This window comes from Canis lupus, chromosome 19, assembly GCF_048164855.1.
Source record: "Canis lupus baileyi chromosome 19, mCanLup2.hap1, whole genome shotgun sequence".
In the NCBI taxonomy this organism is placed as follows: Eukaryota; Metazoa; Chordata; class Mammalia; order Carnivora; family Canidae; genus Canis; species Canis lupus.
In genome coordinates, this window is record NC_132856.1 from 17,704,331 (window position 1) to 17,729,314 (window position 24,984).

Sequence of the window (24,984 nt, forward strand, 5' to 3'; positions counted from 1 at the left end):
TAGAATTGTAGAAATGTAAAATGGCACAACTACTTTGGAAAATGTTTAAGTCCAATGTGTGTACAATCCTTCAATTATAATCTTAAGTATGATCCAAAGCAAATGAAAACATATATCTACCCAAATAATTGCTCAGAAATATTAATAGCAAATTTATTCATAATTGCTCTAAACTGAAAGCAACCAAGATGTCTATCAGCAGGTGAAAGGATAAACAAATAACAATATATTCATATCACAGAATACTACTAAGCAATAAAAAGGAACAAAGGTAGTGATACATTTAATTACATGGATGAATCTCAAAAATATTATGCTGAGTTTTTTCCATGCTACCCAGAGAGGGGTCCATATGGCATGTTCTGGGTTCCAATTGTTACTCAAAGGAAAACTTTCACAGTGTTGGGAGCCCTTAATGTCCTGCAAGTGAAGGAAGAGGATGTCCTCAAATTCCTTGTAGCAAGAGTCCATTTAGATGGCACCAACCTTGACTTCCAAATGGCATAGTATATCTACAAAAGGAAAAGTGATGGTATCTACATCAAAATCACAAGACAATCTGAGAGAACCTTCTGCGGGCAGCTCATGCCTTCATTGCCAATGAAAATCTGGCTACTGTAAGTGTCATATCATCCAGGAATAGTGGCCAGTGAGCAGAGATGAAGTGTGCTACTGCTACTAAAGCAACCCCTATTGCTGGAACCTTCACTAACCGTATCCAGCCAGCCTTCAGGAAGCCTAGATTTCTGATGGTTACTGATCCTAGGGTGGACCACTAGCCTCTCACAGAAGTGTCTTATGTCAACCTGCTTACCATTTCCCTGTGTAACACAGACTCTGCCCCGTGCTATGTGGACATTGCTGTCCCTCGCAACAAGGGAAATCACTCAGTGGGTCTGATGTGGTGGATGCTGGCTCAGGAAGTTCTGCACATGCATTGCACCATTTCCTGTAAACACCCATGGGAAGTCATGCCTGATCTCAGCTTCCACACAGAACCTGGAAATGCTGAAAAGGGAGAGCAGGTTGCTACTGAAAGACTGTGACCAAAGAGGAATTTCAGGGTGAATGGACCACTCCAGTTTCCAAGTTCATTGCTACTCAACCTAAAGCCACAGACTGATATGAAAGGGTGCAGGTGCCCTGTGGGCCACTAAGCAGTTCCCTACCAAAGACTGGAGCACTCAGCCTGCCACTGAAGACTGATCTGCAGCCCCTGCTGCTCAGGCCACTGAATGGGTAGGAGCAGCCACTTAGTGGTCCTAAGCTGCTTTTCCATGAAGACAAACCAAATGGAAATAAAGTTGGTGGAGTGTAAAATTTCTAAATGTAAAAACAAAAAACAAAAAAACAAAAAAACACTGGACTAATCATAAAGCATAAAAGAGTACCATACTGTATGATTCCATTTAAACAAAGCTCTAGAGTCAGGAAAAAAACAAAACAAAACAAAACTAAACTAATCTATAGGGTTCAAAATCTGATCAGTGGTTATGCGTAGGAGATATAGAATTAATTCCAAAGAAATCAAGAAAGACCTTTTGTCCATTATAGAAATATTCCATATCCTGATGGGGGTAGGTAGTTACACAGGCATATACATTTTCCATACTCAAATTTAAAATGTATATACGCAGTATATATGAGTTATATCTCAATAAATTTGACTAAAAACAATATTGTGGGGAGACATAAGACGGAGTGAAGGAAATGTAAAAATGAAGAAAAGGGTAGGAAAATAAAGAGAAAAATATGCTTACCTAATACTTGAATTTGCATGTTTATGCATATTTGCAATTCTCCCTTAGGTTTGTTGTTGGCTTTTATAGTTTTGCTACCAACCTAACATTTTTCAATGGACTCAGTTCTACTTACATTGTCTTTCAAAGTTTCTTAGAACCTGGTAATGACACCTCAGTTTAACCATTTTCAGAACTTTTTTCTTCATTTTTCAGAACTTTGAAGAAATAACATAAATACCTAGATATGTATGATTGTGGCCATGGAGTTTTTATATTCTAAGAGCTGAGTTGTGCCAAGGGAGCATTCTCTCTGAATTTTGCAGTTTCCTGTCTCTCTTACATACGTGCACACACACACACACACACCACACACACACACACATGCAGTTTTCCTAATGTAATTCATTCTCTTTCTCAAATGTGCCTATTGACATTAACGTTCTAAGGGTGAAAATCAGACCATCAACAGATAAACAGAATGACAGTCATGTTATGATCTGTATCTCCAGGCTTAAAAAAAATTGAAATCATCAGTTTGCTAACAGTTTAGCTTAAAAATGTATATTACAATTATTTGGAATAAGGAATCTGAAAAAGCCTGTGACACACTCTCCAATAGCTCCCTCCTTGACTTTTGCCACACTGATTTCTTTTCAAAATCATTCCCTAAGTGGGTTTAAAGATGTGAGATGGATCAATGAATTTTACCCTTTATGTACAATCCTCTAAAACACTAGCCACTCACCATTCTCACCTTATAAATGTCTGGATCAGAGATTACATTTGTAAATAAAAGAAAACAGGGAAAGAAAAATGACATTTCCTAAAGAAGAATTGGAAAGCAGCCATCTTATTAACACGAAGGTCGTTGGTCTGGCAGAAAATGTTAATAACACAAATGCTAAACGTAACTCTCAGATGTCTCTTGGAGTTGCCAAAATCATTTCCATTAAATTATGAATTAGAGGGACCTGACTATATGAAAGACAAAGTATCCAGTACTTGAATTGAGGAAAACAACATGAATTGGATTGGTTTGGGAAATAAATACATATTCATCTTTTTAGCAATTATGCTGCCTATATTGACCACCTGTCCACCAACCATAACCTCAAGGAGGGGACAGAATAACAAATGAGAAAGACAGTTGGAAAAAATAATGATAAAATTCACTTATTTAGAAGGTCCCATTTTCTGCATTTATGAAAGCAAGACTTCAAAGTCCCTGATCTCTTGGTTTGGGCATCTGTGTTGACCCTGACACCCAATTTTCTTTACCAAATCTGATGTTTCTTCCCTGAAACCTGTATCAAATAAATAGTTAAATATCTTAAGAATAGCTTGCTTACTACATTCCTTAAAATGTTTACTTATTTTTAGGAAGGAATTTTATTTCAAATGAAACTACAATTTCTTCATTCCTCTTCTGGTTTATGGACATGGCCATTCCATTAATCATACAAGTCAAATACTTCGGAGTTATTCAAAGCCCCAGCCTTTCCCTCCCACCCACCGCCACCCCCACATATTCAGCTAGTTATTAAGTCTTATAGGTTTAATTTCTATTCTGCCAAAGCCTCATTTTTACCCTTAGGATAATGCCTAAGCTGATAACTGAGATACAAAAGACTTTCCTCACATTCTAGCATTTAGCAATGATAATAATGGATTAACAATTAATATTTAGCAAACATTACTATGTGCCTGGAGCAGTGTAAATAATTAAATGTGCTTTGTAGGGATTATACCACTTAATCCTCCTGAAAACATGGGTTATGCATTTGTTTGAACTGGACTGGCTTTCCTCAACCGCAGACCCTGAAATAGGACTTCTTTATTGGAGAAGTGATAACAAGAAACAGGTGATATGGGAAATGGGAGACAGAGACAGAAAAAAACCTAGTAACATGTCACATTGTTCCTCTGCAGACTCTCTGAGGAACCACATAGTATGCGCTTCAGGATTGTTTCAGGAAGGGATGGAAAAGATAGCATATTACTGACCTACTCCTTTACTTCATCTGAGGACATTAAATCCCTGACACTTCTGGTTAGCACTTCCCATTTGCATTCTGTGTTGACAAGAAAGCTTCTGGAGAAGAAGCAGAGAGCAACATAGGAACTCGAAAAAAGGAAGTTTGGGTTTCTCCAGTTCCATCTCTGGGTGAGCTTAGAAGCATCTGAAAACATGTGGATGAGTCTCCTACAGTACTAATTAAGGCCTTTCTTTCTTTCTTTCTTTCTTTCTTTCTTTCTTTCTTTCTTTCTTTCTTTTCTTTCTTTTCTTTCTTCTTTTCTTTCTTTTTCTATAATAGAGAGAGAGGAAGGGGCAGAGAGAGAGAGGGAGAGAGAGAATCTTAAGCAGGTGCTACACCCAGCACGGAGCTGATGTGGGGCTCTATCCCACAGCCCTGAGATCATGATCTGACCTGAAATCAAAAGCCAGATGCCTAACCAACTGAGCCACTCAGAAGTTTCCTCAATTTTCTGATATGGATATCAATACAGAAACTTAGAGAGATTAACTAACTTGATCAAGGACACACAGCAAATTGTGTAGCCATAATACAAAAACGGAAGATAGAGTCCTGAGCCTAGAGCCTTAACCATTATGCCACGTTGCATCTCTGCCTCTTAACTGTCAGCCATATGGCAATTCCATGGACAGGACTTGTTATTTCCAAGCTTTGCTTTTAATCTTCCTTTTCTCTCTGGCTACCATGTTCTTCTGTCCTTGATAATCTTGAAAACACCAAATAGTATGCTAAAGCTCTCAAAAATCCTTTCTTTTTATTTTTAAAATTTATTTATATCCTTATCAAAATAACACACACACATATTTAAGAAGCCAAAAAGCAGATGTCTGAGAAAAACAACAAGGAATACACATCTCCCTAGTCTATACTCTTATGGTATCCACTTTCAGTCTTCCAACTATTTCCACAGGCATTTACCTCTCAAGCTTTAAATAATATGCATGTTATGACAATATCTTGATTCATAAAACAGAATTCTCCAATGGCTGCCAGTTATGACAGGTGACAATATCGCTCTTTTACATCACTATTGCTCTCTCCAGGTCCCCTGGCATAATCCTACCTGGTTTTTCTTTAAATTTATACTCAGTGTTTTAATGACTATGACCACCCAAATACTGTCTACTGCAGATCCAAATAATCTGACCATATTTTTTTCTTTTAAAAACAACTTTTCATTTTCTTTAAGAGGTAATAGCTTTCTTCATAGCTTCATTTCCTTTGATATCTTAGCATGGATGAATGAATCTTCTTTCTTTTAAAGAGGTCTGTAAAACCCTTTTGCTACAAATGTCCTCCTTTTTTTCCTCTCATTTTAAAATTTCATTTAAATTCATTTTGCCAACATATACTATAATAGCCAGTGCTCATCTCATCATTTGCCTCTTTAATTTCTGTCACTCAGTCACCCCACCCCTTACCTACCTCCCCTTCTATAACCCTTTGTTTGTTTCCCAGAGTCAGGAGTCTCTTACGGTTTGTCTTCCTCTCTAATTTTTCCCCACTCAGTTCCTCCCCCTTCCCTTATGGTCCCTTTCACTATTTCTTATATTCCACACATGAGTGAAACTACATGATTATCATCTTTCTCCAACTGACTTATTTCACTCAGCATAATACCCTCCAGTTCCATCCACATTGAAGTAAATGGTAGGCATTCATCCTTTCTGATGGCTGCGTGATATCCCAAAGATATATACACCGCATCTTTATACATTCATCTGTTGAAGAACATCCTGGCTCCTTCCGTACTTTGGCTATTGTGGGCATTGCTGCTATGTACATTGGGGTACAGGTATCCTATCGTTTCACTACCTCTGTATCTTTGGGGTAAATACCCAGTAGTACAATTGTTGGGTAGTAGGATAGCTCTATTTCAAATGTCCTCCTAATCAGGCCTGCCAAATAATCAGTCCATTCCTTTGATTTCCTGTAAGTCCTACATAAACTACTCCAAGATGCTTTTGTTCTCTAGGCTTATGGAACTGCTGTTATTCAGGGGCTTCCCTTTGTCTCTCTCCTTATTGTTCTATTCCCTGGGTTTTAGAGCATTTCCTTAAATATCTGATCACAGGGAGTAGATTTTAAATAATTTAAGAATATGGAAATTTTTCATTTTACTCTCTTTGTATAGGATATTCTCAAGATTTGGGTCTTCACATTCATTGTGTTGGATGTGGAATCCTTTGAATCCTAAGACCTATGCCTTTTAGAATTGGGCCACTTTTGTGATTATATGTCTTATTTTATTTTCTCCTCCACTTTTTTTTTAATTTTATCTTGTCTATGTTTTAGAAATTCACTAGGATGTTGAACTTTATACATTAATTCTTTAACTTTCTTATATATTGCCACTCATCAGCTTATTTTTATTTGTTTCCTTTCTGGATAATTCCCTTAACTTTAGTCTCATAATTTACAAATTATTTCTAATTCGTATATTGTGTCCTTTTATTTGTTTTAATTTCCTTTTCTTGGATGAAAAAGCTTTTATAATTAAGAAATTGGAGGACACTTGAGTGACTCAGCAGTTGAATGTCTGCCTTTGGCTCAGGGTGTGATCCCAGAGTCCCGGGATCGAGTCCCACATTGGGCTTCCTGCATGGAGCCTTCTTCTCTCTCTGCCTATGTCTCTGCCTCTTTCTCTCTGTGTGTCTCTCATGAATAAATAAATAAAATCTTAAAAAAGAAAAGTAAAGAAATTGGTAAATTTTGAGGTTTTCTTATTTGTTTCTTTATCATGCCATTTTAATAGTTGTTATTTAGTTGTAGGGCTCACTCTCCTACACTGAAGGCTTCCTAAAATGTTTAGTAACCCTAAATAATCATTCATGTATCTATAATTATGGATGTGTTTTATTGCTTGGTGGTCTTAATTCTTAGGTTATCAATGTTGACTCTATTCTTCATTGAAAAATTCCTAAAGATGGATATTTATGAGTTATAATTGGAGTCTCTCAATTTCTCCAAAGAAGGATCATCTAAACTCTCAGTTTTCTATCTGAAGTTTCATGTTATTTTATTTCCTGTCTGAAGACTGAAAGTTTACAGCCTCTCTAGCTTAATTTCTCTGCAAATATTCCTCCTCCAATTTCCAATAGGCTGTGTGTGTGTGTGTGTGTGTGTGTGTGAGAGAGAGAGAGAGAGAGAGAGAGAGACAGAATGAGAGAGAGAGAGAGAGAGAGAGATAGTCCACTATGGGAAAAAGTAGACATCTGGGAACCCAAGTGAAAGACTTTCAGATAAGTCTTCTACTTTCAGTCTCAGCATCCCTCCTTACTACTTTCATGCTATAAGGTAACTTCTGCTCCTGATCTTTTTTAGGGAATCTGCAAGGTAATTCATTTCCTTCTTGCAGCTTTTTTTTCTGTCAGGGCACTTCAGTGCGACTTTTTTCCTCTCTTCATTTCCTTTTACCATGTATCCTTCTGTTTTGTATTCCTGTATTTCTGAGTTATACTAGTCTCTGTTTCATTAACAATGGAATTTTTGTTTCTGCTGCTTGTTCTCCTAGCTTTTATGAGTCTTTCAAGGGAGGACAGAGAGTGAGAAATCTCTTTGCTTAACGTCTTGAGACTTAAAATAACACTTCTGTGAAGTCTTCTTTCTTGACCATCAATAGCAATTATCCTTTACCTCTTCTGAGCTAACATTTGACTATATCTACATTTGTGTTCTTTTTTTGACTACATTTATCATGATTCTTTACTGCTTCCCATGTTTCTTTTGACCTATGAGACAGGAAATTTGTCTTTTCTTAAATTTACATCCACATAATTTCACATAGGATATAACGTATAGAAGGTGCTTAATAATCTTTGTCTGAATTGAGTTAATAATGGAGAAAGCAAGAGGATGTTATTACTTCTTTTCACCTCTCCCTTCCTGCAACACACAGACACTCAGCTTTCAACATCTCCAAGGCTTGATTCATCAGTGAATAAAGCAACAGCTAATAACAAACTACGTTCAAGTTATGTGATAGCTAGATAGGAAAGAGGCTTATACCAGTGAACACAAATATAGATCTCTTCAATTAATGCTATCACTCATCCTGCCATTACAATCATTTCTCTCCTTTTAGTTTACTTATACCTTCCTGTCCTTCCACAGCCTGTGACTAGAATACTGAATACTCCTACACCCACATATAACTGAAGAGTCTATTCTTTAGAACATGGATTGTATGCCTCTACCTTCTTGGACTCTTTCCAGCTGGAAATCGTCTCCTGCTCTTTTGAATTCTGTAGTACTTTTGCTATCATAGTGGCTGGCTGTGAGCATTCAAATTTCTATTGAATGGACAAATAAATGAATGGTGACTATATATGAGGAGAGGATTGTTCTAGCTGTGTGCCCATACGATGAAGAGATAACCTAGAGAGATGATTCTCTTAGTCCATTGTGTAGGTGTGGGCTTTTGATTAATGTGTTTTAGTAACATGATACCATTACATATAATTATTCATGAATTGCTGTGTGCATCTTGAGATAATCTGCAACTTAATAGAGGTCTCCAGTTAACACTAGAGAGCTATCTAGGATTAACTAGATGACAAAGCAGAGTTATCACTGCATCCTGAGACAATCCTCTAGGACAAATAGGGAAATGCAGATTCAATAGTCTCATCGTGCTGGAGTTAGTGAATTTGATTATTGAATTTGATTACTATATCCTGCAAATATTTTTAATTATCTCTTAATTCAATCCTTAAGATTTTTTAATGTTATTATCTTTCTTCAGAAATCAAGCCCTTTTCCTAGAATTTACAATGAAGTTGTTCACATATTGAGCAATCTATTTTATTGCATTAATTACTCCCAGGCTCACATTTTTCATATGATAATTTGTTATTTACTTATCTTCTCAACCAATAATTAGACTATAAACTGAATAAGTCATGATTCTGGAAAAATATACATATGCTTCTCATTTATTCAGCAGGAGGATACAAAAATTCGGCATCTTTTTTCAGTAAGAGGAAGCTAATTTGAATAATATCAATATTTGTGAATGCATTTGGCTACTAGTTAATCCAAAGTAATTAGATCTTCTATTTACTATTCTAAACATCCCTTGCCTCTTTAGAAGTTAAAAGCAATATATTACTTCCACCCCTATCCATCCCTTCTAATTTCATCTCCTACCACTCTCTTGAACTCAGTTTTCTTATTAGGAACCCCAAGAGATATCAGAGCCTTAGGAAAGACACTCTGACTTTCATCTTCACAACCCAGTACCAAAAGTACTGCCTGGGAACTAACAAGTATTTAAGAAGTGACAGTGTAATTAGTAAATGCTCCATTATTACTGTACTCATTATTCTACAAATGTTATATATTTTGACCTCTCTCATTCATTTATCTCTTCTTATGGTTGCTTTTCCACCCAGTGAAATTTCTTCCCATTTCTCAATGCCATGGTCATTCCAAATTTTTGTGTGACCTGCCTGGGAGGATTTGGTCCTTCTGACATTTAACACCATACAGTCTGAGGAACTTTTGTATCTGTTTTCCATATTTTACTGTGAGCTCCTTGAGAAAGGAATTTCTAAGTACCTGAGAAATTATTAAATCTTAATAATATTAAGGTTTGATTGAACTGATTCCTAAATTTCAAATAGAATTTTCCTTGAGGCACTGAACAATGCAATGTAGAAGTTCTGCAACTTTTTTCTGATCATTTTATTCTTTCTGTTTCAGTAATTTTTTTATGGCATCCCTAGGCCAAAATAAGCATCTAACAGTTCCATTTATAAAGTAGTTTGGTTCAAACAATTTGTATTCTAACAACTTAGGGGCTGTTAGAAAATCACAGTATGTATATGCTGAAAGAAAAATAATACTTTTATTCCATTCAAAAATAACCACTTTTACTTATGGCAAGTGTGCTCCTCTTAGACAAAACATGACTTGTCAAACCTTGGAATAAGAGTGCTCTGCCTATTTCCTGCTCTATATTGACTGTCATGCAGTATTTGCTTCTTAACAAAGCAACTACTGGGAACCCAGCTTCAACAAAGATGTAATACTGAAAGGAAAGTAGTACCATATGATGTTGAAAGAAACCTCAAAGTAGTAGTTCATGTAGTAACTGACATGTTGAACATCAGATGTATTTCTCTGAAACATTTAATTGTATCCTGTGGTGTCTCTGTGAGTTCTCTGGGGTGCCCTAGGGTGCCTTGGTTTTCAGTTTATGAATGCAGAGTATGGTGGTAAAACCCACTGATTTTGGCAAAAGACTGACTGGTTCTGAATTCTGGCTCCACTGTTTAATGGCTGTTTGATGTTGAATAATTTCTTTTACCCCTCCGGGTCCCACTTTACTTATGTGTAAAATGTGGAATGGTATTACTTATGTCTGAGGGTTTTTATGAAAATAAATGTGTTAGTCTATGTAAAGAACTTGGAAAAGTACCTGGGACTACATAATGTGAGTGGCTAGTCTTGTTACCCTTACTAATTTGAACTGAATAACACACATTTGCAAAAGAGATGAGTCAAATACTGTATGGGGTCCCTATAGGTCCTCAGTGGGCCACCACGTTCCTTATACTATCTACAACATTTTTTTAATTCATAATGAATCTAATGAAACTATACCACTTGAAACTCACGGAGTAATCACTATATCTCAGACACTGTGCTAAACCTTTAGATTCATTAATACCAATTAATCCTCCAAATAACCATAAGAGATAGGGCTACTCTTATTTCCCAGTTTTACAAGTGAGAAAACTGGTGAGGCTAGAAAAATAAAAATGTATGTCCCAGTTCATCCAGCTTGTACGTGGCTCAGCTGACTAGTATTCAAATCTGAATGTGCCTGACTGCCACCATGAATTCTTCCCAACTCCCTCTTCATTTGGACCCAAAGAGAAGGACAAGTTTTATCTCTACACTAAGAATCTCAGATCTTCCTGTGACTAAGGACAAAGCAGAGGTCATGAAACCAAGTGTAGGTTTGGGTCAGGATCCAGGAGGCCTTATATTCATATCACCCACAATGCTAGCTTCATATCAATCACAATCCTGACAACACTGTCAACCTGCTCATCATTTTTTCCTGAAGTACTGATTTAGAGTAGAAGATAGAGAAATCCTCAGGGCTGTTGAATATTAAGTGAAAATCTTAGTGGAGTCATTATAAGATATGTCATCTTACTGCAGGATTCATCTATAAAAGGAATTTATTTTTCCCAAATTTGCCATTTTTGAGAGAACCTATTTTAGAAATGTTCAGAAGCTAGAATGTATGCATAGTCCACCTTCTGAGAAACAATGGATGGTATTGATTTCTTCCAGCCACTCACACCTCTATATCAGTTTATGGGATCCTAAATCAAGAAGCAATTTTTGTTTTTTGACAATGATATAGAAAGTACCTACTTTCCCCATGATAATATACTTGCTTTATGTGTTTTTTTTCAATTAAAAAAAGGGGTTCTTCTATTTTTGAGCAGAGTTGTATATGTTTTAAAGATTTACTTTTAATAAAAGTAAATATTTGCATACCCTAAATCAAAAAGTAATTCTGCTTTTTTGACATTAATATTTAAAAAGACAATTCATCCATCTCTTTTCCTAAAACTCTGTTCACTGCTTTTTGAATACCTCTCATGTAAATATCAGATGTAGAGAGCATAAAGCACTTTCCCTGAAGAAGAACACTGGTCTGGTATTTTTGGTCACATAGAATATCCAAGGGTGACATAACAGCTGAATATAAGTGCTTAAATATAATACAACAATTTTAAAATACCACCCATAGATAGTTTAAAACTGACCTACCCTTGAGAGAAACTATCAAGGGCCTGTGTGGAGAAGAAATATATGAAAATAATTAAATTGGAAAAATTACAATAAAAGGGAAGATTGAGAGGAAGCATTAAAATTTTTTTGAATATAAAAAACATTTTTTGAATCTGTTTGTAGTCCCTTTGTCAAAAAGCTGATATAACTCTATACAAATACAAAGCATGTGTGTGCATATGAATAAAAATATGGGTCTATTTGCTTTCCATTTAGATTTATATCACAGGATCATCATTAAAATTGGTAAAATGAAGAGAATAAAAAAGATACCATTTTTGTAGATATTACTCAGATCCTCTTTTCAAATCTGTTCAAGAGGCAATAAATAATGTAAAATGAATTATTATGCCTTCTAAATAAGAATATATTGTGAGTATAGACTCAAAATAGTTATGCTGTTTTAAAAAGTCAATAGCAGCAAAACTGCTGGTTCTGTTTAGAGTTAAAAATCATATCTAAGAAGATAAACTTTTTTTAACTGGGAAGAGAAAAACAATGGCAGATAATATCTTATTTATAGCATTATGACTTCTTTTAATGTACTGTAGGTTTATTTTCTTTTGGCTTTGTTCCATTTTAAGCAAGAAAATCAACAATAAAAGATTACAGATTGTTTCAGAACATGATGTTATTTTACTCTAAAATTTTGCACACATCTACAAAAAGCTAACTTTTTTTTTAAGAATGAATATGGGAACCATAGCCACTGGATTTGCATATTAAAATCTGAGTCTCAGTGTCTACTCTGTCATCTTGGGTGAGTCTCTTTACCTCCATAGAACTTAGGGTTTCAGTACTCAGTGAGGGCTGTACACTAGTATATACTTTATTAGAATTTCATGTACGCTGTTTTCTTCTTAAAATGTTAAACTTAGGGGGACCTGGGTGGCTCAGAGAGTTAAGCTTCTCTCAGCCTCTTAGGCTCAGAGAATGATCCTGGGCTCCCTGCTCAGTGGGGAGACTGCTTCTCTCTCTCTTTCTGCCACTCCCTCTGTTGTGCTCTCTCTCTCCCTTTCTCAAACAAATAAAATCTTTAAAAAACTGTTAAGCTTAATTTATTTGGCTATATTTTGTATGTTAGTAAAATAAGAAAAACTTTACTTTTGCCATGATTCATATTCAATTATCTTAATGTGAATAGACTAAATATACTTAAACAATCAGGCTCACTGACAACTTAGGTTATTACAATTTCTTTAATATTTTGGATATTATTCATAAAATTGAAATATTCTGTTTTCCTGAGTGTTTTAAATGCCAATCAACGTTAAAACCCTAACAAGGAAAATATTTCTGAGTATTTAAATCTTGTATATTACTTTAATAAAATAGTAAGCCTTAACTTCTCCTAAATATTTTCAAACTTTTAAAAATAAAAATTAGTAATTTAAAAACATTTTTGAATTAAATTGCTGTGTTTTCTGTTGGTTATTTAATTACAAAGTCTGAGTGGGCAGAGGCCCCTCAGTGTTTTAAGTATACAAGCATTTTATACACACACAGAAACCATTCTAATTAGTATAGTCTTAATTCTAAAACTTAAATCCTAAACTTACCTCAAAGGTATGAATACTATGGGTTTTGTTTATGTCCTTGTCTCTAATTCATTCTAAAACTTCTCATATAGATAGACTTGTATCCTCTTATGAATTTTACCACACCAAATGAATTAAAACATTTTGGAGGGTAGAAGCTTGAGGATTAAATGTAGGTAGTAGAAACCAACTATATCTCAGGTGATTTTCTGCAAAATACTCACACAGACACACTGTAATTGTATCTACTCTAAGAACTGGAGACTTCAAGTTTAAACCCTTCAGATGGAGATGGATTTTTGCAGGTCCTATTTACCCTTAAATAGCTTCTTGTGATTCAATTTTGCACCCCCTGACACAGATTACAGCTACCTTTGTTCAGCAAACTCTTTACAGCTCAATTAATTCTATATCCATTTCATATTATTCTCAAGTGGCTAGACCACAACTCTTATAAATACTTCTCTGCCTTAGGGGTCACAACTCTGAAATCATGCTAACTATACACATTAGCACCTAACATAAAAACTGAAGGACTACAGAACACAGAAGTGCACCATCTTCAGAAATCCACCAACACACCTGGAACATGGTCAAACATTACTAAACTACTTAGTGTTTATCACTCAGGAAAATTTAAAATTCTGGGCCATTTCGTTTTGATCTTGTAAAGTCTAAAATATGATTAATGACATATTTAAAAACCAATCTAATTTTAAGCAGGAAAGGTTATTTATTTTGCCCTCTCACAATATACACAATAAAATGTGGCATTTTTGACATCTACATGAATGGCAACTGCAAATGAATGTTCTTGAATTTGGTATGAATAAATATGCAGTTACATCATAATTATATAGAGAATCAAATCAATTTAACATTTAATTTTCAAATGAACAATGGAACTTTTTGAGAAATAGAAATGCTATGAGTATAATTTTAAAGCAAAAAATATATATATGATAGTCATTTCTCTAACTTTCATGTGAAAAGCACCTGTTTATTAGCTAGGTCAGCTGAGTTCCTCTTAATTACTAATAATATAACACTTGGGGAAATCAGTGCAGTTTTATTATCATCATTAATGACAACATGTACATTAGCAAAACAAAATAATCATGCTGCAAAACAAAAATCCATATGGTAGCATGCATTGTGACAATAAAATTATGCTTTAAAATATCAATTTCTGGTTATATTTTTACCTCTAAATTGTTCTATGAGCCCAAAGAAATATATGATGTTCATTGGACAGACTTCTAACCAATATCTGTAACCTGATATGAAAATAACCCAAAGTCCACAGTATATTAAAGAAACCACTTAAGAAAATTATAGAGATTTTTCAAAAATGTAAAAGAAAAACTCTCCATATTTCTAACCTAAGTATATGGGTATCCGTGAAACTGCTTTACTCTTCTTCCCCTCAAGCCACCTCAAAGGCCAAAAATAGCATATATATCTTGTATTTTTTTTCATATCTTGTATTTTGGTATTGGTTCAAGTTCTAACCAACGCTGCACATATAAAACACATCAAGGTGAAAGTGAATCTAACAGATTTCCTATCTTTTTTTTCATTTCTTTGGTCTGATGCAGAAGTTTATAATTTTAAAGATTTGAAAGTCCAAAATTAACCACATACAGCATTCAAAGCCAAATCTATGCCATGGAACTCTTAGCATATTTTTAATACGGATGTACACATTAGGGGTCTGCAATGTGCACAACAGGAAATTTGAAGATACTCCATACCATTTTTTTCCTTGTAAAAATTAAGTGATCATAATTGTTTCACTTATTAAATGCTCTATAACAAACCAACTCAAAAATTGGTGGTTAAAACAACATGTTCTTTCTCAAAATTCTGTGGGTTCACTAGTTCTTTGGACCTATGTAGTGTTACCTGAACTCACTGACACTGCAACTGGACTGGAAGATCCAAGAAAAGCTCTCTAAACCTTGGCACAGATTCTTAGCTGAGGAGCCTATGTTTCTCTCCGAAGCAGCCTCTCTCTTTGTGTAGTTCGTGTCTCATCACTTAGGGAGTCTGTTGACTACTCTTTCCAGTAGATACCGTGACTTTGTACACCAGTGTGCTCAGATACAAGTGGAAACTGTCTGGCTCTCAAGGCCTGAGACTTGGCACAGCTTCACTTCCACTTTTGGTCATAGTAAGTCACGAGTTCAAAGCAAATCAAGGGGAAGGAAACAGACCCCACTTCTTAGAAGGAGGCATAACATATATATATATATATATATATACATCATGATTATTCTCAAAGATTATCTGCCACAGTGAGAGTCTTACATGTCTGGGAAATGTTAATAAAATTTTAGCTTTGAATGAAAATATCTCAACTTTTGTTATCCTTAAAACATAAAGGTTTAGGGAAATATTCTGGAATAATTTTCAGAAGATATATTATTTATTATTTCATTTTTCTATATTGTTATTTTATATACTTTATTAACTTCCCCTTTAAAAATTAGTAAACTTAGAGCTCCTGGGTGGCTCAGTGGGTTGGACATCTGACTCTTGATCTCAGCTTGGGTCTTGATCTCAGGGTTGTGAGTTCGGGCTTCACAAAAGAAAAAATTAAAAATTAGTAAACTGTTATTTTATTTTTTTTCAAATGTTATAATTGACTACTGTGTGAAGAAATTAATATGTGGAACAAAGAACCAAATTTTAAAATTTGTAATATACAAAATAAGGTTTGCTTATTTGTCAAAGGAGAAGAAACTCTAGACAGGTGGCTCTTCTCTCCCTTGATATCCCATTTCTTCTTGATTTCCATATCTATCTAATGTCAAATATTTGAATAATGAAAGATTAAGTTTCTCACATTGTGGACAGGATGATTATTTCAACATATATATCTGCTGATGTTACTTCATTCTCAGTAGTTTTCAAAAGTTCCTCTATTTTCTTAGGAAGAATATCCAGAGTCTTCACATGAGCTACAGAACCTCTTGGTTAGTTTCTAGTCCTCTTCTCTAGTTTCCTCTGGCACCTGGACCTCTGATCTACCTTGACTTCAACTCACCACTTTTCTGTTTTTCACCCCTGCCAATGCCTTCTCTGTTCATGTCTTCCTTCTACACGAACATTCTCCCTCACATCCACCTAGTCAACAGCTAGTCAGCACTCTCCCATGGAAGTCTTTGCTGGCTTTTATTTGCTCATTTTAGGTTCCTACAGAACCATGTAGCTGCTCTTCTGAACAGTTAGTACAGATGACATATTATGTGATGATTTAATTCAAATAGATCTCTTTGAAATGATCTATGATTCAGAAGTACAAACCGTGTTCCTCTAAGCCATGATACTCCAAAGTCTTGGATAGGGTGAATAGATGATCCAGAGAGTTATTGACTGAATGAACCAATGAATGAAAGTGCAATGAATGAGGTGGCTGTTAGTGCACAGCAGACAAAGAAAAGTTGATCACAATCTATCCTCATTGCTCAATATGTACAAAGATAAAATATGTATCTCAAGAAAACAAAACAAAAAAGTTACCTGAGCTATTGAGTGATATTAGTCAGCACAACTGAAGTTAGTGAGCAAAAGGTCCAGGCAGAGAATTTCTTGTCAGCAAATTCAAAGTGGGAAGTATTGCTGTTACTCACCAATGTTTCTTATTTTCCTCTTTTCAAATATGTAAGCAATATCAGTTCTTCATTCCCCTGAGTGATTAGTGTCAGCCAATTAAATGTGAAAATGTGAATTCAAGTAATATATATCTCCTCTGAGTGGAAGCATTTAACTGCCACTGCAAGACCCTAGAATTCTCTCTTCTGTAATTGTGGAAGAACATGTTTATATGAAATTTAACAATGAACCTCTGACTGGAGGATAGTTTCCTTACAGATGCACACAGAGAAATCTTTGTGGAATCAAATTCCTAAGATTTAGGGACTGTGTCCCTTATACACTCTTGGTGGGATTGTATATTTGTGCAGTCACTATGGAAAACAATATAAGGAGGATTCCTCAAAAAAATTAATAACAGGATTTCTATATGATCCAGCCATTCCACTTTTGAGTATGTATCTGAAGGAAGTTAAATCAACTGTCTTAAAGAGATATCTGTTTCCCAATATTCACTGTGGCATTATTTACAATAGCCAAGACATGGAAATAACCTGTGTCCATCAATGGGTTAATGTATAAAGAGGATGTGGTATGTGTATTAACACATAAACACACACTGGAATGTTTTCCAGCCATAAAAAAAGAAGGAAATTCTGCCATTTGTGACAACATTAGTGAACTCTGAGGGCATTGTAGTAAGTGAATTAATATAGAGAGGGAAAGACAAATACTGTATAATTTCACTTATGAAATTAAAAATCAAACTCTTAGAGAGCAGATGAGTGGTTCCAGGGCAGGGTATGAGGGTGAAGGTGAGGGATATGAGGGATGTGAGTTAGTCTAAAGGGACCAATTCTCAGTTATAAGATAAATAACTTCTGGGGATGTATTGTTCTGTATGGTGACTATAGTTAGCAATACTATATTGTTCATGTGAAATTTATCAAAATAGCAGATCTTAGAAGTTCTCACTATAAAAAAAGGAAAAAAATGTGATTGTGTGAGGTGTTGGATGTGTTCACTAACTTTATTATGGTAATAATTTTGCAAAATATACATATATCAAATTATTATGTTGTATTTCTTAAAATAACAAGTTATATGTCAATTATATCTAAATAAAGCTGGAAAACAAAAAAACAATATGTAAAAAGAGCACTCAGTTACAGGCATACAATAATATTTGATTTTTCATTTGTTGTCTGTGCTGTTGCTGCTTAAAGTAGATTATATTGACATTTTCTGAATATAAGTCATTTAAGCAAGAACTCTTGTTTAAAATATAAGTCATTTAAGCAAGAGCTCTTATTTAAAAAAGAAAGAAAGAAAGGTTTAGAGCTTATTTTTCACTGTAGCATAATCTGATTTATAAATGTCATAATTCTAAACAGAAATAAAACATGTTTATTTGATGGTCTTCATCTCATTATTAAATATGCCATACAGATGAATATATTCAGTCTAAATCAAACAAAAATTTATTTCTAAAATACTATTTGGCAAAGCCAAATATCACATCTCATTATTTTCCTCCAAAATAAAATAGCATCATATATGACCATAATAAGTTATACTAAGTTAAATGAAGGTTAACACAAAACTAAGAGGCTCTTCTAAGCATCTGGGGAAGCAAATTATGTATCTCACATTCTTTGAGCTATCTGATAAAGAAATTATCACACACATCACATATATAGTCTGTCTCTCTTTAAATTTATAAATTGTTGCCAGATCCAGAGATATTTACAATCACAGGTTTTACCCTCAAACCTGTTTCTTATTACCTATATGCACTTCTGAATTGTCCTAATAGGCCAAATCCTTGAAAGCCCACAACATAAATCAACTCCAAAGATAGGTCAAATATAATTTCAGGTTGTACAATAAATAACTACTTAAGTTTTCTGATTGCATCATCACGGACTAGATTACAGTGGTTGCCAAGGGTAAAGATATATTTAGGTTTAACATTAATTATTTTAATATGTCTTATTTTTTACACCTTTAGATTTAGATGACACTAATAGCATATTTGGAATAAGCACAAATGTATTTAATTTAACGTTTCTCTGGTATATTTAGAATCTACATTCCTTAGAGGAAGCATTTGTTGAATACCCACCACATGGCAGACACTCTGGGAGGTGCTGGAACTATAGTTGAAAACATAGTCCCTCTCCTTAGTAAACTTCAAATTTATTCATTTAGACTTTATGACCTACTATACAATCCATGTTAAATACTGATTTAATTTAATAAGACTAAGAACAATAATTGTATATCAGTAGTTGTATATCACTTAGAGTTATAAAAACATATTTGGAAACATTAACTTTTTCAGTTTTTATGCAGTTTTTTGACTTTGTGGAAGCCAGGCTATTGAATAAACAAAGAGACTGAGGTTCAGTTAGTATTTCACACATTTTACAAGGTTTCAGCCTGAAATACAATTATATTATAAATTTAGAAAAAATGTTTGAAACATGTGAAAAATAAGTGTGATCTTCTTGATGTAGGATGAACTTCTTGAGCAAAAAAAAAAAAAAAAGTGCAATCCAAATGGAAAAATGGACACAAGATATGAGCCGACCTTCATAAAATTAGCAGATAAAAATCGTCCAGACACTTATGAAATATTCAGACCATATTATGGAAAAGGGTCTTTTAGAGCAATATTGTAATATAGTTTCTGTGTTTGTTTTGTCAATACAATTGGAGAGTGCTCACAATGTACACATGTACTATTTACAAGTGTGTGGCAATGGGAATTCAGCTGCCTGGAAATACAGATAGAATTGTCTTCCCAAAGGACAATTTAGTGATATACACACTATCATCTTCAAAATAATACATATTTAACTCTGAAATTTTAATATTCTGGATTTATTTTTAAAAATAATCATGTAAAATATTAAATATTAAAACATCTCGGTACAAGTATATAGGCACCATAACATTTTTCACAAGTAGTAAATAATTCTAAAAAAGCTAAATATATGATGATACATTATTGGTTTGAGAAAATTTATGGCACACCCACCTGGTGAATATCCCTCAGATTTGGGGGAATATTTATGATATTTGAAAATGCTCACAGTATGTTAATTAACAAGAACAAGTTATAAAACCGAAAATATAGATTCACATCAATGCTGTATTTTACACACACACACACACACACACACAAAGATGACCAAAAAGATGTCATATCTTAAGTGACACTATAATCAGCAATTTTTCTGCATTTTCCAAATTTTGTGTAATAGAGGTATATAATTTTCATAATCTAGAAAAAAGATTAAAGTGAAGTATATTTTGACCCAGTACTCCCACTATTGGGTATTTACCCAAAGAAAACAAAAACACTAACTTGAAAGATATATACACCCCTATTTTTATAGCAGCGTTATTTACAATGGCCAAGATAAAGAAGGAACGCAAGTGTCTGTCAATAATTGAATGGATAAAGATATCACACACACACACACACACACACACACACACTTTAAAATATTACACAGCCTTAAAAAAAAGAATCATATCTTTTTGTGATTTGTGACAGCATGGATAGACCAAGAGGGTATTATGCTAAGTGAAATAAGTCAGATAGGAAAGGCAAATGCCAAACGATTGCAGTTACATGTGGAATCTAAAAAACAAATGAACATAGAAGTAACCCACAAAACAGAGAACAATCTGGTGGTTGCGGTATGGGAGACAAGTAGAGGAATGTGTGAAATAGATAAAGGGGTTAAGAAGGATGAACTTCCGGTCATAAAACAAATTAGTCATAGAAATGAAAAGGACAGCTTAGAAAGTATAGTCAATAATATTGTAATGTCGCTGTATGGTGACAGAGGTGACTATACTTAAGCAATGAGCACTGAGTAATATATGTAATTACTAAATCAATAGGTTGTATACCTGAAACCAATATAACATTGTATGTTAATTCTATTTTGATAAAACAAATCATTAAAAATAAATAAATAAATAATTTCTGACTTTTATTTTCTTCATTTGCTATATAGTATAATTTTTCAAAGTTACTTAAGAATTTGAGGTCATTTGCAAATCTTGATCAAATTTCATCATATCAAAAAGTCCATAAGTACTCTTTACTTGCTGAAAATGAATCACATTCAAGTAAAGGAGATAGGACATATGATTAGAACATTATATGAACATTTATATGAGATGGTACTTTTTGCTAATCCACTCTTTTTTAGGCAGATTGTGAATATTTTGCATAACCTAGAATATATCACTATCTAATATTGGATAATAATTGGATAACTATTATTCCAAGCAAATACATACCCCTTTATTTTTTTTTAAGATTTTATTTATTTATTTATAGAGACACAGAGAGAAAGAAAGGCAGAGACACAGGCAGAGGGAGAAGCAGGCTCCATGCAGGAAGCCAGATGTGAGACTCGATACCAGGTCTCCAGGATCATACCCCGGGTTGCATGCGGCGCTAAACCGCTGCGCCACCGGGGCTGCCCTACATATCCCTTTAAATTTAGTCCTTTTGGTATTTCTTACTGTACCACAGTATTTTTTTTTAATTATCTTGGAAATAGATAAATTAACGTCTAATTCTCATTTCTCAAGTAAGATATAAAATTAACAATGTTAGCCACCCAACTGGTAGAAATGAAGCTTAATTGAGCTCAACAATATATTTCAAAATTTTAACTTCACAATAGCAGAACTTTTCTTTTTCTTGTTCAGAGTTAAACACCCCTATGCCTGGAATGGCATCAATCACACAGTAAGTATTCAGGCAATATTTGTGGAACTAAGATATTAGTGAAAATCATTGTCTATTATGAATGAGCAAAGGATATACAAAGAGGAATTAGTCAAGGTCCAAGCCTTCAAGAACTTAGACTCTGGGACAGTTAATAAAACAAGCCAAAATATGACAAATTTCTGTGTTTAAAAAAAGCTAAAATACCCTTTAAAACTGTGTTTATAAGATAGCAGTAGTAATTAACTCTATGTATCACACTTTTCAATCTTAAATAAAGATGAAATTAACAAATTTTGGTCTCTGACATGTTATTTAATAAAACTTTAAAATCACCTTTACTATTGCCTTATTAGTAGTACATTTTATTTGGCCATAATATTAATATTAGTAATTAATTATGTTAAATTATTCACCTAAATTAACCAGAATTTTTGTATAAACTGATGTAATTTCATGTACAAGTGAAAACATAAAAGAACTAAAATCCAGGAGCTAAAACTCTGAGAATGGAAAAAAATATTTTAGGACATCCAAAGATATATTTATGAATCTTAAAACTTCGGTGGCATAAAATTATTTGCTGTTGTTGTTGTTTCATGCTTCTTTATGAAAAATGATCTTTATTAAGTAAAGAAGCCACTAATGGTAAAAGGAATTGTCACAAGTATTGTGCAGATAATGGATGTGTGTGTTGTGTAAATGTATGAAAATTTCTATCTGGCTTTCTATGTTGAAATACACATGACAAAAAGGTGATTTTTCTTTTAAATTCCAGTCTCTATTTTTCTGGAATAAAGTTGTTTCTGTCACTGAATAATCATTCTGAACATCTTATGGCAAAAGATGGAAGCAGAGTGAAGTCAGCAAACAGAAAGCTTTCCACACCAAAGTGCCCTATATCTTGACAGGGAGATGTAGATAAAGTTCTCATTCTCCTGTCTACAAATCGCACAGATACAGTTTGCACAAAATATCAACTTAAAATAAAGCAGCCACCTCTGAAAAATACATATATTTTAGCCACTATGGTAATTTTAAGAGAATCATTGAATATACACTTTTGTGTTAACATGTAAATAGGAATGTCAGAATTAGCTTCTCGGTCAGTACCACAGATTCACAATTAAGCAGGTTTAAGAATTTGCTAACTAACATCAACCCAGAAAACATCTTCATGTCATACTTAAAAAAATTACCTCCTATCAACACTTGAGTAACTGTAACCTTTTCATCCCAACAAAACTTTAAGGACTTTCTTTAATTTACTCTTATATCAGCTGATAGAAAAGTAGCATCGTGTCTGATTTCTGACCTTCTCTTTCATTTATTCCTCTTTACTGATTGGAGGACTTTGACAGGTACTAGGGAGAAAAATTATGTTCTTTTGCTAAGAGCTCTATTCCAACAAATATATTATATTTCTGATATTTACAAAGATACTACAAAAAAATCCTTACACAACCCCTTTATCATAAAAATGTAAGAGAAGCCAGATCAATTAAACTTTGGAGTAATGAACAAATAAAAGCATTGAAAATAAAATGTCCATGTTGGCCTCTTACATACAAGAGTGATGAATTACTAGGAACTTTACAAAATGTCTTAATTGAGTTTCTCCTTCCACCCTTAAAAGAACATGTATAAAAAGCTTTTTAAAAAAACCCATCCAAATTCTCACTTTTAACCAACAGAAATCATCTAAAAGAAGAATGATCTGCTTACTACTCAGCTTGACTGTGTTATTAGGAATTATTGCGCTGACAAACATTTTGAGTAATTTCCTGTACATTTTAAGAGTTTGTACTCCATTAAACATAAGGAATTAATATAGTTACCAATCCTAGAGAATATGTAAACAACATCAACTGGCCAGCTTTTCTAACTAAACCTAGAGTATTTCCTGGCATACTGTCTCATTGAATAAACTGTCCTTCTGGACTAAATCAAGCACTTTAGTAAATTAAATTAACGTTTGAGGAATTAATGGAGAAATAGAATTGACTTCACCCATTTCTTATATGCTAATGTGATAATATAGTGAATAACTAAAAAATTATGGAACAGCATCTTTGACTTCTGTGAAAAATCTTATTTTAAACTGATAATTAACTTGTGCTTCAAAATTTTGGAATGAGTTATGCTTTGACCCTTAAAGCACTACTAAACTGACTGAAAATGCATCAGAGGAAATCTATGAAGTCATAAGACCACCAGAAGAAAATAAAATATCAGCAAACCGGAAAGTTTGATCACTTCCTAAAAGATGGAAAGCAAATGAGGAAAACTACTGTTAACATGGTAGTATGTGATTGCATGCAATATGATGCAGAAAGGTATCATTTTTACCATAGACATATGGAATGCTATATAAGAGATACTTTAAAAAATGCATAATTAAGTTTGTAAATGAAAAAGAATAATTGTCAGGGACCCAAAATAAAGAGGAAACTCAGGGTTAGATTGATGAGGACCCAAAATAAGGAGAAAACGCAATGCTAGTTAAAATAAACCAAGGAAAAGAGGACCTGTCATGAAACAGAGGACTTTAGAGGATTCTGCTTATCTAGTGGAAAGAAAGGGCCTTCCAGAGGTATGCTGAAAATCAAGTTTTATTCAAGCTAGGATAGTGCCTAATTTTTTTCTGTCTGCATGGTAAGGTAATTTTAGGTCAAAAATTAACATAGAAACTAGTACAAAACAGAGAAATTATAGAGCAATGCTGTAGAGAAGAATCTTCAACTCTGATAATGACTGTCTCTCTTGGGAATCAATGTCTGCTGAAGGTGAATTTGTCATAAAAGGAGATTATAAACACCAATAAGAATAAACCACCATGAGGGAGATTCAGCAGACACAAATAATGAATAATTTGTCCCTAGAAAACTATAACTAATTGAATAATAAAAAAATCAACTTTAAAATAAGATAATTTTTTAAATAAGCAATAGAAATTACAGAAATCAAAAAAAAATTCTGAAAAGAAAAATAAATTTATGAAATATAGGTGAAAGGAAATCATACAGAGTGAAACACAAAAAAAGAAGATGTAAAAATATGTAAAATAAGACAAAGAAGAATAGAAGAAGGTTCAAATACCTAATGAGCATCTTAGAAAAAATAAAGATGCAAAAGGGATAAAAGTAAATATATAGTAGCTCAGAATTTTTCAAAGTTGAAGTTAGGCAGATTTAGGAGCTTGTAGAGGCCAGAATGGTATAAATTTAAAACAAATCCACACCTACACACATTGTAATGAACTCAAAGACATCACTGCAAAGAGAAATTTTTAAAGTCTACCAGAATGATGAAACAAAGACAAATATATCTTCAAAGATGTTATAGTTAGATTTTGAGCAGTCTTCTCATGAGCAAAATTATATTCCAGAAGAGCACTGAACAAAATATGCAAAAAATATTGAGAAAAAAATTATTAGTCACATGGAGTTTGTAACCAACTGTATTATTATCTTAAAATGCGAGTAAGGTAAGTAATT

The 24,984-nt window shown here is 33.7% G+C and overlaps 1 protein-coding gene and 1 pseudogene across 1 annotated transcript in view; one reads left to right on the plus strand and one right to left on the minus strand.

Annotated features, from left to right (window-relative positions):
• Positions 1–24,984, minus strand: part of CNTN6 (contactin 6) — a 271,711-nt gene that overhangs the window by 239,947 nt on the left and 6,780 nt on the right. The window lies entirely within an intron of this gene.
• LOC140611221 (small ribosomal subunit protein uS2-like) lies at positions 358–1,266 on the plus strand (annotated as a pseudogene).